This window comes from Mastigoproctus giganteus, chromosome 9, assembly GCF_048544385.1.
Source record: "Mastigoproctus giganteus isolate SK-2022 chromosome 9, ASM4854438v1, whole genome shotgun sequence".
NCBI classification, from domain to species: Eukaryota; Metazoa; Arthropoda; class Arachnida; order Uropygi; family Thelyphonidae; genus Mastigoproctus; species Mastigoproctus giganteus.
The window spans coordinates 32,254,797-32,274,715 of record NC_143583.1 but is presented as its reverse complement, the minus strand read 5'-3'; the positions used below and the strand labels follow the sequence as shown (position 1 = coordinate 32,274,715).

At 38.5% G+C, this 19,919-nt stretch overlaps 1 protein-coding gene across 1 annotated transcript in view; it reads right to left on the bottom strand.

Moving 5' to 3' along the window:
* The window catches only part of LOC150080136 (cell adhesion molecule Dscam1-like), a 1,047,872-nt gene that overhangs the window by 1,000,059 nt on the left and 27,894 nt on the right, over positions 1-19,919 (bottom strand).

The following is a 19,919-nucleotide window of genomic DNA, read 5'->3' as shown; positions in this document are numbered from 1 at the left end:
AATCTGCGAGGAAGACTGGGTCAGCGTCGAGATTTCCGACTTCTGAATACTGGTCGAACAACCAGCTAAAGATCACATGTGGGACAGCCACGTGGTGGGCCTCATGTGTCTCATCTCGTAACACAGCGGCGATGCACCAGTTGAATGGACTAGCTAACCGCCCAGTACAATAAAGGAAGAGAAAGACTCTTGATTTTTTAAGGAGTCCTTATGTGCTATAATGTAATAACTAGATCGTATGTATAGCTTAGCTTAATTTTCAGCACTCACCTCATAGTAATCCGCCTAGCTGGTGGAGAGTTTTACCACATACATAGTGGTAATAGGATTTTAATAACTTACACGGATTATGGGTTTAAAACTAAGTTATGGGCTATAAAAAATTTTTTAAGAAAGGAAAGTGCACCTTCCATTCTATGGTTGCCTAATTAAATTGGATAAAATGAAAAAAAAATAGAAGCTAATAGTCGCGCACGAGCGACTTTCGAGATTCCTTGTCTTCAGTTAGCTATAGTGAGGAGGGGGGGGGGGAAGAGAGCGCGCTTGTGTTATATACGGGTTGGGTTCCCGAAATGCATTTCAGTGCACGTGGAAACTTAATACGTGCTAAATTCCAAATGGGGGCGAAATTGGCGGGAATCTTTTTGTTTAACACGTTGAGTGATATATGGCGCTTAAACCATTCGATGACGAGGGCTTCGTTTTCAAGGATTTTGTAGCTAGAATTTAATTTAACTACTGTGATGGCTGAATCGATGAGTGGGTTGCGATTTTGAGATTGGACGTGTTGTGTTAGTTCTGTACTTGCTGAATTAGTTTTGAAGCTATTAAAGTGGTAGTATGCACGCGTGTTGGAAATTTTTGATGTCCCTAATTTTGCTGTTGTACTGCCTATGTAACATGCTTGGCAATCTGATCAAATATATAATGTTGTTGTAATCTTGTGTCTCGTACTCGTGTGTTGTCTTGTATACCTCACCAAAAAATTCATCGACAGAAAATACCCACCACAACTAATAAAAGAAACCATCACCAAAATTCATAATAACACTAATAACCCAAACAAAATTATTAACCACGTCAACAAGAATAAGATACTTAAACCCCTTATCGCGCTCCCATATCATCAACAATACACTAGAAGACTTCAACAGATTTTTAAAAATACAGATATCAAATTAATATTCATATCTTATAACAAATTAAGTTCCAAATTCAATTCATACAAGACAACACACGAGTACGAGACACAAGATTACAACAACATTATACATTTGATCAGATGCCAATCAGATTGCCAAGCATGTTACATAGGCAGTACAACAGCAAAATTCGGGACATCAAAAATTTCCAACACGCGTGCATACTACCACTTTAATAGCTTCAAAACTAATTCAGCAAGTACAGAACTAACACAACACGTCCAATCTCAAAATCACAACCCACTCATCGATTCAGCCATCACAGTAGTTAAATTAAATTCTAGCTACAAAATCCTTGAAAACGAAGCCCTCGTTATCGAATGGTTTAAGCGCCATATATCACTCAACGTGTTAAACAAAGATTCCCACTAATTTCTCCCCCATTTGGAATTTAGCAGGTATTAAGTTTCCACGTGCACTGAAATGCATTTCGGGAACCCAACCCGTATATAACACAAGCGCGCGCTCTCCCCCCCCCTCACTATAGCTAACTGAAGACGAGGAATCTCGAAAGTCGCTCGTGCGCGACTATTAGCTTCTATTTTTTCTTCATTTAATTTAATTTAATTAGGCAACCATAGAATGGAAGGTGCACTTTCCTTTCTTAAAAAAATTTTTATAGCCCATAACTTAGTTTTAAACCCATAATCCCTGTAAGTTATTAAAATCCTATTATCACTATGTATGTGGTAAAACTCTCCACCAGCTAAGCGGATTACTATGAGGTGAGTGCTGAAAATTAAGCTAAGTTATATATATACGATCTAGTTATTACATTACAGCACATAAGGACTCGTTAAAAAATCAAGAGTCAATTTAACACAAATCCTTTAACTATACATTACACCTCTTCCGCACGCCTATCATTTCCACATTTTCCCCAATGCATTCAGATCTGCACTATAAGAAACTCCATTTCACAAAACTATTAGTTAATTACTTTTCCGACAAACTCCACATCACATTCTTAAAGAAATGTCTCACGTATGACATAATCCCCAATTTCGCTCGTATCTGCACCAAAAACACTGTTAAAAAATACCCTTTTATTATACACCAAACCTCTATTGCCATAATTAAAGCCGAATTACGGAAAAGATACAGAGAAAAATATCTCCTTTTTGATCAAATACCCTTAAATTCAAACTTAAAAGAGAACTAACCCCCACGACTTGAGAACAACACACGAATTCAAGCAACTTTAAATCAGATTACCCAAAAGCACTCCAAGAAATGGGATACACTCACTAGGAGACACAAAAAAAACCCCACAAACTCAGTTGTTAACATCTCTACCCAAACATTTTCCCCTAACGAATTTGCCAGTCTAGAATACGGATTCAATTTCGCCATTAACAGCAACAACTACCCATTTAAAGACGCCATGATAGAAATACAAACCAAACTTGATAACCACCCAGATAAATATCGAATCATACATGAAACTAACGCTGTTTTTAACTCCCAATTAACTAGTAAACCTAACATTCCCCAACAACAATTAACCCACATACGAGACTTTATGAAAACCCCGAACATTATAATACAAAAGGCAGACAAAAGGCAGACAAAGGCAGACGTCGCAATCATGGACAAATCGCAATCATGGACAAAAACACATATATAAAGAAAATGTTACACATCTTATCAGATTCAACAACATACAGAGCTTGCAACACGTTTAACATTAACAAGCTTAAAAATAAACTTGATGGGATCCTAAGAAGACTCAGAGCAAACAAACAAATTAATTTGCATACCCTCCAGCAAATAGCCATACGCAGTAACATTCTCCCACACATTTTTGGAATAGTCAAACTCCATAAACAAGATTATCCTTTAAGCCCCATCGTTTCCTATAAACAGTCCGCCTATGCTAACCTATCCATATTCCTCGTCAAAATTATTTCACCCTTAATGAGAGTTTCTCGGTTCAGGGTCTACAATACTAAACAAGCACACGAATATATAACTTCCATAACCATATCTGAAAACGATATTCTCGCGTCCTTCGACGTCGTCTCCCTATACACAAACGTGCACATCGAATCCATGCTACTGGCCCTTAAAGAACTATTAATCAAAGACTACACATTAACAAAACGTACCGACTTAAATATTAATGACATTTTAAAACTCACATCACTGTTACTTGACGCCAAACAATTTAAATTCCAAAATAACATCTACGAACAAATTTTCGGCCTTCCCATGGGCCTCGGTATCTCTGCCCCTTTATCCGAGATCTACCTCGCATCCATCGAAGAAAAAAATTCTCCAACCCTTTCCCCCAGGGATTAAACTATACATGAGGTATGCAGATGACGTCCTCTTAATAGGCAACAGAACCACCATCGATACTTTACTGAACACCTTTAACACAACACATTAAAGACTCAAATTTATTCTCGAAGTTGAAAACGATAATAAAATTAATTTTCTAAACCTCACTATATACAAATAAACACATCTTTAGGCACCAAAATATACAGAAAAAACACACATACAGGTAAATTCTTACTTTACCACTCACACCACCCTCTATACATCAAAAAAGCAGTTCTATACAACCAGATATACAACGCTGTAAAATATAGCCACACACAAACAGACCTATCTGTAGAATTGCAATACCTCACCAAAAAATTCATCGACAGAAAATACCCACCACAACTAATAAAAGAAACCATCACCAAAGTTCATAAAACACTAATAATCCAAACAAAATTATTAACCACGTGAACAAGAATAAGACACATAAACCCCTTATCGCGCACCCATGTCATCAACAATACGCTAGAAGACTTCAACAGGTTTTTAAAAATACAGATATCAAATTAATATTCACATCTTATAACAAATTAAGTTCCAAATTCAATTCATACAAGACAACACACGAGTACGAGACACAAGATTACAACAACGTTATATATTTGATCAGATGCCAATCAGATTGCCAAGCATGTTACATAGGCAGTACAACAGCAAAATTCGGGACATCAAAAATTTCCAACACGCGTGCATACTACCACTTTAATAGCTTCAAAACTAATTAAGCAAGTACAGAACTAACACAACACGTCCAATCTCAAAATCACAACCCACTCATCGATTCAGCCATCACAGTAGTTAAATTAAATTCTAGCTACAAAATCCTTGAAAACGAAGCCCTCGTTATCGAATGGTTTAAGCGCCATATATCACTCAACGTGTTAAACAAAGATTCCCACTAATTTCTCCCCCATTTGGAATTTAGCAGGTATTAAGTTTCCACGTGCACTGAAATGCATTTCGGGAACCCAACCCGTATATAACACAAGCGCGCTCTCTTCCCCCCCCTCACTATAGCTAACTGAAGACGAGGAATCTCGAAAGTCGCTCGTGCGCGACTATTAGCTTCTATTTTTCCTTCATTTAATTTAATTTAATTTAATTAGGCAACCATAGAATGGAAGGTGGACTTTCCTTTCTTAAAATTTTTTTTATAGCCCATAACTTAGTTTTAAACCCATAATCCCTGTAAGTTATTAAAATCCTATTACCACTATGTATGTGGTAAAACTCTCCACCAGCTAAGCGGATTACTATGAGGTGAATGCTGAAAATTAAGCTAAGCTATATATACGATCTAGGAAGAGAAAGACTAATATGTACATGGTCGATACGCTTTACATTATTTCGATTAAGCAATGGCAATCGACGGCCGTCACGGGTACCCATACTCATGGCGAGACAAAATAAACTGTTTTTTTGCATAGGCTCGTCCTCATCAACACTGGACCACCAAAAACCTGGAAATCTGTCGCCTGGTCAGATGAATCCCATTTGTAACTCTATCATTATGACGGGCGAATCCGCATTTGGAGAATGAAACATGGGGCCATGGCACCTGAAGGCACTGTTGGTTTTCGTCAGGCTGGAGCGCAGATGTTATGGTTTGGAGATTGTTTTCGTGGCATGCCCTTGGTTTCTGACCACCGTAAATGAACAACTCGATAGGTTGGTTGGTTTGTTGGTTGTTATACGGTTAAGGCACGTCAAAAACTTAGGCCATATTGTCGATTTGGTGAACGAAAAACCCAAGAAGAAAAGAGTAAGCTACCTACGGCTGAGACAGACTCACCACGTTTAAAAAAAATCCATAAAAATTCCTCTCGTCATTGACGAGATTTGAACTCAGATCTTTTCCACCCAATATATGACCACACTATATTTTAATACTGTGATCAAATATGGACATCTAATCTGATAAAAGACATTGGGCTTCTTTAAAGAGACCAAAGAAAGGGAAACTCGCACGGTAAGATCGGAAAATGGGTTACTCTATGAGGAAAGACTTCGACTATGGACAAGTTTCCCTCACAGATAGTTGAAGCTGACAGTTTGAATAAATTCAAAGGTCAACTGGATAGCCTATGGTAGATACAAAATAGTCTGTAATAAAGTCATAAAAGAGGTCAGACAAGCGAAGGCAGATAACGAGAAATCTTTGGCAAAGGATGCAAATAAAAACAGCAAAGACTTCTTTACTTATTTAGAATGAATAAAATTAGTCCACTTCTTATCAATGTTTTGACTGCTGATGATCCTGCTCAGGTTCTGATAAACTGAGTGAGTATTTTGCACCTATATTAACACAAGAGGAATTCTTTGGGGAACAGGACGCCAGACGTTTATGAAACTCTAACAGGGACCTAAATGATTTCGTAATAACTGAGGGGAAAGTGGAAGAGATATTGTTAAAGTTAAATATAAGAAAGGCATCTGGTGTGGATAGGATCAATCCAATTATATTAAGAGAGGCAGCAAAGTAAGTAGGCAAATCCTGTCATAATTATGAGAGCATAATTGGAGTCAAGGAAGATTCCTGCGAACTGGAGATGTGCGAATGTATCCCCAATTACTTATCTCTATGCACATCGTGGATGACCCTCGCTGTCTTTGCGGTGAAAACGACGATTGGGATCACCTATTCTATGTTTGCCTGCTCTACGAGGACCTGCGAACATTGCTCATAACAAAAATACATGCCTTGTCTCGAGGAAATGGACATCTTCTGATCAATGAGGAAGATCAGTACTACTCTTTATCTGCCTTCGCCCATGATCGATTCACTAGAAGATTACTGGTACAGCGTCTTGGAAGAAATGCACACTGATCGACACCCTTTTCTCAAATATTGAACATCTCCACCTCAGATTCGTCCAGATTCGACTGACTTAACCCGACTGTGAACGTCTTCACCTAGATTGTGACCACTTCCACTTACTGGACTTGACACTCAGGTCGCTTGAATTGTTTCTCCCGTGTCTCTCTTGATACGTGACTGTCTTTTCCACCCTCTCGAAGGCCGTCTTCTTCCACTTTCTGCTTAGGTGGGAGAAATCGCACCCAACCTGCGGACTATGCCTTCCCTTACATCCTCCGTCGCTCTATCTATACCTCCTTTTCCTTTACTCGCGTGAATATATCCTGTACTTCCTCTACTTTATCTTTTTTTTACTTGGTCTCTGGAAGCTCAGGCGATCTGGAGGAGACTAGTTAGAGAATTATGAGCAGCCTGGCAAACTCCTAGTGGTGTGTGTGCGCGGGCAATGTGGGGTCCCTCCTGCCAAAAGCCAGAACGCCCAACAGAACCCAACACAATACTTCATGTACAACACACAACAATTTCTGGTTTTCCTAGTGATACTGTTTGTTTCCACAGAGTTTATATGGCGAAGATGTGGGAAACCACCCGAGGCGCTTTCCCCCCAACACTATGCATTCTATGTATCCCCAATTCACAAAGGGGAATCAAAGGGTGACACCAGTAATTACAGATCTGTTAGTTTAACTTCTGTTCGGGGAAAAATAAGGGAGTCACTGGTAAAAGAAGTAATGCAGGATGATCTAGACAAGGACACAATTATACTTCAAACACAGCATGGGTTTGCTAAGGGGAAATTTTGTTTGACCAATTGATTGGTTACTACGATGTGATCACAAAGGAAATGAATGAAAAAAAATAAATTTGATATCATATATTTGGATCGTGTGGCGAGCTATCCGCTCATGGTGTCAATTCGTCTGAATCTTTCTCTGATCCAAATGAATTTGAAAGTGGTTAATTCTACCTGCAGCTTCCCACATCCTATACTGAAGAATACCCGTCAACACTCAGTCACCATTCCTTGCCAGCACCAAGGTCGTCCTTCCCTCCCCCAGGCCTTCCGCTACTTCATCTAGAACCGATCTACTTAGGAACGTCACCTCACTAACTTCACCCTCCCCAAGGTCACCTTCTCATTACGATAACTCTTTCATTGTTGCAACAGCGCTCTCTAATTGTTAGGGGACAATCCGAAAGGTCACGGCAAATATTGTTTAAGACTGTTTTTCACGTGATTTTGTTTTCACATTTGCTCAAGAAACTCAAGATTTGCTCCATATGCAACGATCAAGTTGAAGACTTCCTGATTTGTAGCTCTCGCAGTGGAGCAGTAGGACCTTGTTATAATAAGATTAACTATCACAAAAAAATGTCGTCACAGGCTAAGGCAAGCTCGCGCAAGATAACATAAGTAGTAAAGAATATCAAGAAATGTCTATTAACGAGACTCAACTTGATACTTACCCAGCCTTCTCAAATGGCACGCACAACTCCTTCTCCTTGCCATACTCGATGCTGAATGATGCACCAACGCCTGGGTTCAACTTAAATTTTAATATCGAACAGGAGTTTCTCGCTTTCGTCACTGACTTTAAAGAGCTCAAGAGAGACCTACAGTCATAGAGACAATATCTTGCAAACCAGATTAGTGGATTACAAATGGTCCGAGATATTTATTTATCAAAAATCTATGGCAAATGGGTATGACACGCTATACGAAAAGTTGCAAGGTATGCTACATGAATTTTCCGATTGTAAAAAGCGCAATCTTGAATTAACGAATTTGCTAACCAACACTACAAGACAACACACGGAACTACCAATAAATTACAACTCGGGAGAGGCCCCGAAAGCTGCATCGAGTGATCACACGGATATCGATGATACAATTCGTTGCTCGCCTCAGTTGAATTGTTTCAAAAACACAAATCCTGTCGAACAACGCAAGGTGACGTTAACTAGCAGAGAATCTGGCTTAAAAGGTCAAGAAATGTCACTCGCAGGCGACGGCCAAATTTCTAATAATGCCAACGATCCACCGATTATCGGCTCCTATCAACGAGCCGGGAAAAAAAATGCAAGCACTCAAACCCTTGAATCAGGGGTGAAATGAGCATAAGTGTAGCCAAACAGAGGATGAACTAACGTTAGGTGCAAAACGGAAGAAGAGAAACGAGAAAGGACCAATTCAATTAAGAGTAACACAAGCTGAACACCTAACTTTAGAAACATGCAAAACCAGCAAAAACAAAGGGCGTCGGTTGGAAAGTGTAACTCACCGAAACAAAACTCAAATCTTAGAGAACGTAAATAAATATGAGGAAAATATTGATGCACACACCTACACGAAAGAAACGTATACAGCCAAGGCACAGACAAACCATACTTATGCCGAAATATTAAAAAGGGATATGGCAGCGATAAGGAGGAAGCGGATAACACAGACAAAATTGAAAGAATTTATTCTAGCAGTAAAGCAAACTGGAATCCGAATCCTCAATTACTAATCGGGACTTCAAAAAACAAAAAGCTTAAAGTTATTTCAAAGCTCAAGGCTATATTTGTTTTAAGGTTGGCTCCAGACACAACTGAAAGAGACTTACAAGAATACGTTAACAGCTTTTGTAAGTCAAATGTTCAGGTAACCAAACTGAAAGCAAGGTTTCCACAGGAGTACTCATCCTTTAAAGTTTCATATAGTGAGGACAACGAAGCAAGGATTCTGGACACTAATAACTGGACCGAAGGAACACTGATATTACCTTTCCACAAGAATGTAAGTACAAGGACAAAATCAATAAACCCATCCTCACCTACGAATATTGAAAACGGAAATAAATAGTAACTACAGACAATCAAGAAAATACAGGAAAATAGGATTCCAGTTCGGCAAAATAAAAATAATTTACAAGATAATTTGCTATGTTACTATCAAAACGTGCAATGTCTAAACAATAGCAACTATAAAGACACCTATTCCCTTATATTACAAGAAGACTACGATATCTACTTCTTAGTGGAAACATGGCACACATGTTAAGGGCAGTGAATTGGTCCCATCGGGCTTTGTTGTTATTCTTAGGGATAGACTGGATAAGAGGGGCGGCGGGCTCATGATCGTCTGCCAAAAAGAGATTCCTATCTCAAAAATCAAAGTCTTGGCTAACATTGAAGAAATTTTTCTCCAACTGGGCAGTGGCTCTTATATCTGCTATGTTATGCTTGTCTACCTTCCACCACCTATAGATAACACTCTTATGATGGAATTTGAGAACACTATCGACCAAATTCTTGATCAACATCTGGAAATAGACCATTCAATTGTTTTAGGGGACTTTAATATGCCACATGCCTACAATGGATGTAATGCCAATCCAACTAATGTCTGGACACTTAAGGGTAGATTTCAAAAAATTTTCATCTCTCTAAATCTGAATCAGATCTGTGAATTTCCAACTAGAAATGAAAACTAGTTGGATTTAGTCTTCAGCAACTTTCCTTTGGTGGTCTTTAAGCCAACTAATCTTTTCAAATCAGATCACATTCCCGTGGCCTTTTCCATCAAGAAAAGATCAGTTAAAGATACGGATTTAGAACAAAAACAGAAGCTCAATTTCAATAAAGTGAAATGGCCTGATATAAATAAATAAATTTTCTGTTTATACTCCGGCACGACAACCAAGTCAGTAGAGTTTACAATAAATCGTCAATACAAATATTTATCGTATTTAGTAATCACGGGCTTGAACCCCGGTCTACTCAAGGAACGCGTGCTATGCACTCTCGCTCCTGACCACTGGGCTACGTCAGGCCAACGCTAATTATGCATTTAAAAACTATAATTGGGAATTACTATTAAAAATCAATGATCCTCAAGAAGCACTGGACTGCTTTTACCAAATCATTAATGAAGTAACTAACAACTTTGTTCCATGCTATAGTGCTCCTGATCCGAATTACCCACACTGATTCTCTAAGGAACTAAACTCCGTACTGGCAAAAAAACGAAAAATGCATAGTAGGTTTAAGACAAATAAGGAAATATGCCTTTACAATAAATATTCTTCCTTAAGAAGACAGGTTAAAATGACATTAAAACACGACTACAACAAATACTTGTGCTTGGTCGAAAGAAGAATCTTCGAGGCAAAAGATATGAAGCCTATATTCAGCTATTTCAAAGCAAAAAATCAAAATGCGGCTGTAAACATGCAACATATTCTCAGTGATTTGCTAGCAGCTTTGAAGAAATTTACAAAACAGATACAGCAGATGACGGGATGGAAGGTAACGAAAATTTTCCTCTCAACTACATTGATACACTAACAGCATTTGAAATCAACCAAGCAGAATTGTTGAGCACAATCCACAGTATGAAAAAGGACCTCACACGAGGCCCGGACGGTATCCCTACTGTCTTACGGAAAAAATGTGGAACCACACTTGTAAAGCCATTACTTTACTTAATAAAATTGGCATTTGAGAGTGGAATCTATCCAACTCAACTGAAGAAGGCCTTTGTTACCCCTCTTTATAAAAAAGGAGAGCCATCCTCACCTAACAATTACAGACCAGTTTGTCAATTGAATACACTCTCAAAGATAATTGAATCCATTGTAATGACGCAGCTATTCAACTTTATGAAACTTAATTTGTCAGATTACTCTCACGGATTTATCAAGGGTCGTTCCACCTGCACAGATATGATTTCGTTTGTCTCGAATATATCCCAGGCGCTTGACGAAAGAAAACAAGTCGACTCCATCTTCCTTGATTTAAGCAAAGCCTTCGACAATGTAGTCCATCAGAGACTAATCAACAAACTGCATCACTATGGTCTCAGAGGATAGGCACTAAACTGGATTGAAAACTATTTAGAAGGTAGAGAAATGTCCGTGACATTTAAAAGGTAAAAACCTCATATCCTTTCAAGCCCGAAATTGGTGTCACACAGGGTTCATCCTTAGACCCGCTATTATTTCTTATCTACATCAACGACCTGCCAAGCACCCTTGGAGATTACCAAATCAAAATCAATATATTTGCAGACGACATAAAAATCTATAAAGCAATTCGCAGTATCAATGGCTGCATCATCCTAAACGAAGCTCTTCAACGAGTTATTCAGTGGCTGAAGGAGAACAAAATGGCAGTCAATGAAAATAAGTGTGAGCTGATGAGCTTTGCTAATGCACACAAGAAAAACAAACTTAATTTTTCTTATGGTATCGACAACAAGGCAATAAAAAAGTCAGTACAGCCAAAAATTTAGGTATCTTTATTAAAAAATCATTTTCCTTTGATGGCCATGTCTCTAATAGTGTGAAGGCAGCTAGCAAAAAACTAGGTTTCCTGAAAAGAATTAACCGAGACTTCAATCAGTTGGCACTTTTCATCTTTCTTTTACAAAATCTATGTTAGGCCAGTCCTAGAATTTGCCTCACAGGTCTGGTCCCCACATGTTGCTTACCAAAAATTAGAAATTGAAAATATTCAAAAAAAGAGCAATTCAGTACGGTCTGCTTTAAAAGTGGCCTTGAATACAATGAGAAATCATACCAAGAGTGGTGTTATTCTTTGGACTCGAAACGCTGGAAAAAAGAAGAGATAAAGCCGACTTACTCCTTCTTAACGAGCTGTTAAATGGTACCCTGAATTGCCCTCATCTCGTCTCACAAATAAATTTCAACGCACCGACAAGAGCGTTAAGAAACCATCCACTGCTGAAACCATCCTATGCGAGAACATGGATACTACAACTTCTACAACAGGACTGCAAGATCAATGAACAAAGCAAATGTGGAGATATTTGACACCCCCGGACACTTCAAGAGGCAACTGAAATTGCTAATCTCATCCGTTACCTGACTTAAGGACTCTTCTTGCAAGTTCTAAGACTGATTGTGTAATGTGTGTGAATAGGACGGATGAGTCCTGCTTTTATTTATTTAGTTTTATTTTATCTGTACATTTGAATTCACTAGTCTTCTTATGTACATTTACTTTTCTCTTTACTTTGGGAAATGTATACTCCAAGCTTCTGCTTTGAAGCTGTGTAATAATGCTTTGTAGCTGCGCCCTCAGGCACGTTTGATTGCTGTTTTGTAGCTGTTAACAATAACAATAATAATAATAATAATAAAAAGAGAAGAATCCCATCAGAATTTAGCTTGCTCAATCCATTCAAAGCCTTAAACACCAGTCAGATTTCCTCCCAGGTGACTTGTCTCCAGACGCTGCAATTTGCGAAGTCGCCTCCGCAGCCAGGTGGGCAGGAGCAGCAGTGCGTAGCACATGCTTCTTGATTAGACCGGGGTTCGAGCCCGTGAGCCACCAAATACGGAGGATGCGGAAAGGTCAGGGAATGACCACCGCATATCCCCGGAGCAATATGGCCTTAGTTTGACTATTGCCTTATCAACAGTCAAACTATCAACCATTGATAAGGCAATAGTGGCCTGACTATTGCCTTATCAATGGGATAATGACCTTCTTAACCCTGCTAGCAAAATTCATGTATATCATTGACAAAACCCTATGAGCTGTAATGGCAGGCTGCCATGACAGGCTGTCTGCATTGCTCATAGAACTTCATATCTGACTTCAAAATTTCCCCCCAGATTTTTTTCATTTTCTGCTACCCTGAGTGTAATAACACACAGTTGGTACTTTACTGTTGGTTACTGCTACTCATATGCAGAAAATGATGCAACGGTGATCAGAGAACCCCGCGCATGCTATGAAAACAATCCCCAAACTATTATATCATCGACTCGAGTCCTGCCAAATACTAACGGTGCATCCAGATACCATGGCCTTATGTTGCCTTCTTCAAATGCGGATACTTCCATCAGTAGAATAGAGTGGGACGCGGGATTCATTAGACTAGGCGAATGATTTCCACGTCGTTGGGTCAGTGTTGTTGCCAAATATCCATGAAGATGCAGTCTCTTGTGTCTCGCAGTAAGCATGAGTATACATGACAGCCGTTGACTGCCATTACCTATATGAACTAATGTCTGGCTCATAATTCATGTGGATATTGGTCTTGCTGTTCCTACGTTGTACCGGATGGTCAGCTGGCCATTGTGCTGCGTCGTTCCTGTGTTACGAGATGTTACACACGACACGCGACCACATGGCTGTCCTTTGGTTGGTTGTTCGACTGCTGTTCAACCAGTTACGGTAGACTCGTGGCTCTACAGAACGGGAGCACTTAACTACGTTGGCTGTTGTTGATATATTGGCACATGAACGTCTTGACCCCACAATAATTAATTCCACATTTGAAGTCGGACACTCCAAGGCCTAACGCCACGTGTACGAACTACAACTTTATATCAGCTGTTCTCAACTTTGAGCCCTCACCAGCATCACACATCAGCCCTTTCCTACACAAAGAGGTGTTGCCAATTGCAAAGCCATCTCAGCGTAAGTCAATTAGACGAAAAGCTTTTGATAAGAAAGAAAGCATAATAATACAATCATTATAATTAAAAAAAAAAGATTAAAAGAATCAGTTTATTCTAGCAATAACTGTGTTGGTTTTTTAGTAGATATTCAAGTTTTTCTTTAGAAGCGAATATTCATACAAAGAAGAAATCAGTGATTAATCGGAAAACTGTCAACTGCCTTGTTAAACACATGAGCGTAGCCCATAGTTCTTTAATTCCATAAATAATCCTTCCTTCCTTACAAATTGGTTTAACAGTAAATGTTGTAAGGGCGCTGTAGGATAATATCCATAAAAACATCCAAGTAACTTAATACCCTCAAATAATAATAATTTTATTTCTGAGAGGACAATATCTTTCGTAAGATATGTTAGTTCTTGGTCATAATAGATATACTGGAATGGGATTAATTATGTTGGCACTGCAGGGTTCCTTGTTTATTGCAGTACACCATGTACATTTTGATTCTTCCTACCCTTTGAAATTCTACTTGCATGCGTCACTGTCATTTTAATTTATCACGGCCATTTATTTTAAGCGGCAATAATAACATTAAATGATAATAAAGAGAAGAATTTCGTATGTCAACAACGGAAGGATACGCCATATTAAATCAAATGGAAAGTAAGCTTCTCTGCGTGAAAGAAGAACAGACAGTGAAATAAGATTTACAGGGGAATCCACGCTTGGTTCTTTCAGCACAAACTAGCTCCGAGATCCATTGCTGGGAACTATTCGGTTACGTTAAATTTAATGACGCATTCAATCTGACATTATGCGACATTAGCAGTCTTGTCCTTGCTCATATGTAATTCGATAGACGGAGTACCAGTAATTTATCTACCCAACGATCTTTAAGCTTTTTTGAATCTTTCCTAATTTAAAACTTTGTACGAATGCAGATTTATTATACAAACGTCTTGTTGACTGATTCGCTTGCATTCACCATACCATTGTTTTTAAAAGCTGCCACGAATGACAGCAAATCATACTTAATAAATAGTCATTAGCAATGATTTATGCACAGTGTTCGTTCTTTTTCTTCTGGAGGTTTATTGTCATGGTATCCTGAGGATATCCTCCTCAGGCATTTCTCTGGTGTCTTCTCCAATGTTCTAGTATTTTTATATAATCGCGTGTTAGTAAATTTTCGTTTATGGTGGACACATACTCATGTCTTTATGGTAAAGTAATCTTTATTTTAATTCCCATCACGGCAGGTTGCCAAGGGTTAAATAAAAATGTATTTATTACCACATTTTCGTTTTGTTGCTTATAAGTTTCCTCCAATATAAATGCGCCAGGGTCCCAGTCCACTTAAATCTATCACTAGGTCTGATAGAGTGGCAGATTCGGAAAAATACTGGATCCAATTTCTCTAGATGAACTTATATACACTGAAATCACTGAATTCTGACCACTTACCTAATACTTCGTAAGTCCTCCTTTTGCTCTCAGTACAGCAGCTATCCGACGTGCCATCGACATTGTGGCAAGATGTCGGAAGCGTTCAGGAGGTATGGCCAACCAAGCTGTGTGTAATGCAGTCAGCAATGCAGGTATGGAAGTGATAGGTGTATCCAGACGTCTGACATGCCTTTCCACAGTGTCCCACAAGTGCTCTATGGGATTTATATCGATGAAGTTCGAAGGCCAATCGATATGCTGGAAGTCAGAACTGTGTTCCTTAAACCATCCCTGCACAAGTGCCGGATGGCTCGGCGCATTGTCATCTTGGAAGACACCATCGCCATTCGGGAAAAAGTGTAACATAGCGGGGTGTACACAGCCAGCAAGCAGTTGACAATAGCGGAGACCACTAATACGTTGTTCCACATGCACCAGGGGTCCAAGTTCTTGCCAGTGAAACATGCCCCACACATACAACCGCCTCCAGCGGCCTGCACTTTTTATATCATGTATGATGGATGAAGAGCGCCTCATGCTGTTGACGCCAAATCCGTACACGACCATCCACGGTGTGGAGTAAATAACGTGACTCATCCGACCAGCACACCTTCTTCCAGTCTTCTAACGTGCAACTTGCATGCTCTTCGCACCAGGCGAGTCTTTTACGCCGATGAACCTTTGTTACGAGAGGATGCCGTAGGGGTCGTCTGTTGGTATAGCCCATACGTGCGAGCATGCGAGGCATGGTCATGCCTTATATTGTTACGGGTTGGCCCATGTCAATTCTTCAAATAGTGCTGCCCCTGTTCGCCTGTACAAGTCGTCGGACCCGGCCCTCACCTCTAACATCAACCTTTCGCTGACCTTTGCAGTTTTGCCGTCGGGTCGTTGTTTGACCATTTTGACGCTAGTCCTGTTATATTTTAGCAACGGCGGCTTTCGAACACTCCACCAGTTCAGCCGTTTCAGTAGGTATTTTACTGCCTACTGAACCACTGACACCTTATCTATGCTATGTAGGTCGACTAACTCCGCACTCTTGTACGTCAGCTGGTCAACGGGTCGCATTCAGTTTTCATAGGGGTGGTCATAATTTCGTGATCACTCAGTGTGTATATATATAAATGTATATATATAATATAAATGTATAAATATATATATATATACTGAATATATACACAGCTACAGCCTCCTAACCCTTCCGAATTGGGAAAATGTTTATATTAACTTTTGTTCACTGTTTTCCGGTCTGAATCGATCTCGAGAATACATTTCACACGTTATGAAACATTCTATACATAAGGAGTCTTCCTGTGTTGGGCTTTTCTCTTCGACTGGCTTTCTATTGACATTTTTCATCCGCACATTTCGAATTTTAATGATACTTCCTATTTATCATACCTTCCTCCTTAATAATGATAATCTTTGGGTTACTGTTTCCATGGTTCTCTCATGGCTCAAATATTTTTCAAATATCCTTTGCATCGTTTTATTTTATCTATAACACTAACCAAGTCAAACAGCAAGAAAATATCCTGGACATTTCTTTTTTTTCGTTTTCTCTCCGACGATCTCCATTATATACAAGAATGCGAACTGGCCTTGCTGCATAAAATATACTTGATAATAATGGAATGATAAACAGAATTAAAAAGAAAAAGAAGGGAGCAGATTTATTTAAATATGTCAGTGATAGAGTGGGGCCCTTCGTTATGACAAACGAAGCAGCGATGTAGTGATTAGTTTTATATTTCTATTAAATATTAGTGTACCCTTTCAGTTATGCTAATTTTCAATTTAGCGGTATGAGGTGATGAAATGTAATTATCACCATGTTAATTAAGAGTAGTTCTTGACTTGACACTCTCTTAATGATCGATGAGTGCATATTTAATTAGTGTAAAGTCTTAATAATGGAAATCCAACATTTCCCAAATTTGAATTTTGATTTACATTTCTGCACAGTGTTTACTGCAACCTGGATGAAATTCTAGTTTCTCTAGAGATTTATAACAAACAGATATATTAAACACAACAGAACTTTAATCTAAGCGGTTTAAAATAAAAAGTAGTGTTAATTTTTTCAAAGTGCCGCTCACAAAATAAAAAAGGGAAAAGTTTTTCGGCAGCAAGGTTTTTTAACTACGGATTCTTACTGTTGACGCAAGAATCTTATCTGGGACAGGTTTTGGCTGATGATAAAATGAAATGCAGCAGAGATAAAATAAACCGCTGTGATAAACGAATGCAAAAAAAGAAGAAACACTGTCCTCTCCTCTGCTGGCTAGCTAGCAGGTTGAAGCGAGCTGCAACGCCCTCTCTGACCGTGCTAAAAATAACTGCCTATCGCTAGATTAGAGGATTTCACTATGGTGTATTCACTGCCTCCCGTCTGAAGCTCTGTGGGGCTGCGAGGCATTTGAAAATCACTAAACTGGCAACTGTTGTACGTTACAGGACTTTCGTTTCCTTGACGACCAAGTTAAGGGCATCGCTAGCTCAGCTATTGGAGAAACATTCCTAGTAGCTGAGGCTTGTTGAGAATGCATGTCTTGGTCATGTCGAACGTGCCATTTACATCGGATCATATCTGGAAAATCACGATCGTCCGTCTTGCGTGTACACCACAAGAAAGGAATGTTGTGCTCCCGATTGAAGATGAGCGATATCTCTGTGTTACCGCCAATTATACCGACAACACGCTTCATTTCGAGACTAACTAGGGAACGGCTAGAGCTTCTATTTGCGTCGTTGTTAGAGGAGTTTTTGTTTTTAAATCAGAATTTTATTGGCTTTTCGTTCTACTTAATAAATCGGTTATTTTATCTCATTAGAAGAGTGTCTTGTCATTTAAAAACTGAAAACAAACACTAGTGGTATAAGTTTAAGGAATTATCTTGATATATTTGTAATTAAAAAAATTATAAAGCAAATGAACATTCAGATGGATGAAAATCCTTGTCTTCCTTTATAGACGAAAAGCACAGTTAGCACTTAATGCAACAAAATAGGATATTGGTTGACTGATATTAGTTGAATAAGAAATTATCTCCATATATTGGGAATTAAAAATTAAAGCAATTACACATTCAGCTGGATGAAAATTCCTCTCAAAATAGGACATTAGTTATAGTTGACTTTTCCGCTCTATTTGGTTGCATTTTATTTCATAAATTTTCTTGTAGAGAACTATAATGATCAGCTATTCGTTTCAAAAAGAATTTCGCAAAGTATTTGTTCATCCACAAAACAATTTCCAGTCATTGCCAGTTTCTTTGAATAGTTTTGAAATTCATTAGTTATAAATAGAATAAAAGACTTTTATCCAGAGAATGTTTTAGAGTTGTTTTTTATTCTAACCTATCCGAGCATAAAGGAAATACTGTATTTTTGGCCTGCAGCTTATTCTCTCATTTAATCTGAATCTTGAGATTTCTCCAAAGGCTAACCAGACAAACAAATAAAAATTTTTCCTTTTTATTAACTTCAACGTTTTTATTATCCCGATTGGCCGTAGCCTAAAAGAATTTGTTATTTAGCGATATTTATTAAAACTCAACTTGGACAAAGAAAATTAATTCACATTGATTTTTTTTTTCTTTTTAATATCTTAAAAGAAATTGATATGTGCGGTGGAAAGCTTTAGTGAAAGAGAGAGAGAGAGAGATGAACTTTTTCAAATGAAAGCAAATCCCATTGGTTATTGTTTCAATTAAAAAAATTTAATTATGCTACTTTAACAATATACTCTATTTAGTATTAAGTTATGATATTTATGATAGTTATGACTTTACTATATTTTTTATGATAACATAAATTCGGTCTTGGTTGGGGCATATGACAGCTTTTCTTTATTCAATCAAAAAAAGAAGCCAAAGAAAAAGGCGTAACTTTTGATGCAAAGGAATACATGCACTCACTAGCCAAAAAAATTACAAGCCTTTATCAACTTACGTCAACATAATTAAACGGTATGACCACAAGTTCCTTGTATCAGGTAAATACTGTACTCTTGTTTTCTTGGGGCTTTTTAGTCGATCGAGTTATGGGGAAGGCAGGTGATGTTTTCGACTTTCAGAAAGGTGTTATTCTTTCAGCACGTTTAGCAGGAGCCACACTTGAGAACAGAAAGAAAATCACTGGTGTCCAAAGCAACCATTTCAAAAGAATACAATGAGTGGAAGACGAAAGGATAATGCAGCTCTAAAAGAAAGAGATACGGCAGAAACTCGGAGAATGAGATTGCAGAGATTTAAAGCAAATTGTGCATCAAAATGAAGGTCCCGTGTGCAGAAAGTGACTAAAAAATCAATTTAGGCAAAGAAAGACCTATTTCCAACCAAACTATGCGGCGGGAACTGAATAATTTGGGATTTGATAGTTATATCTGCTTCTTTTTTGCAGAAAGAAGTAACCTTACAGAACGCCACGTTTTTCTGTAACAAAAAAATCGAAAGATACTGGAATGCTGCCAACAGCAAGACTGGACTGTGGAACAATAGTAAAAATATCATATGGTCCGACGAGTCTCAATTTACTGTTCTGCTCCAAAGGTAGGATGGAAGTGTAGCGTGCAGCTCATGAAACCATACAACCAGACTGTCTAGTGTCCACCACTAAAGCAGCTGGAGGATGCATCATGGTATGCATACGTTCTGTTGGTACGGGCTAGGTCCACTCATACCATTAGAAGGTTGTGCT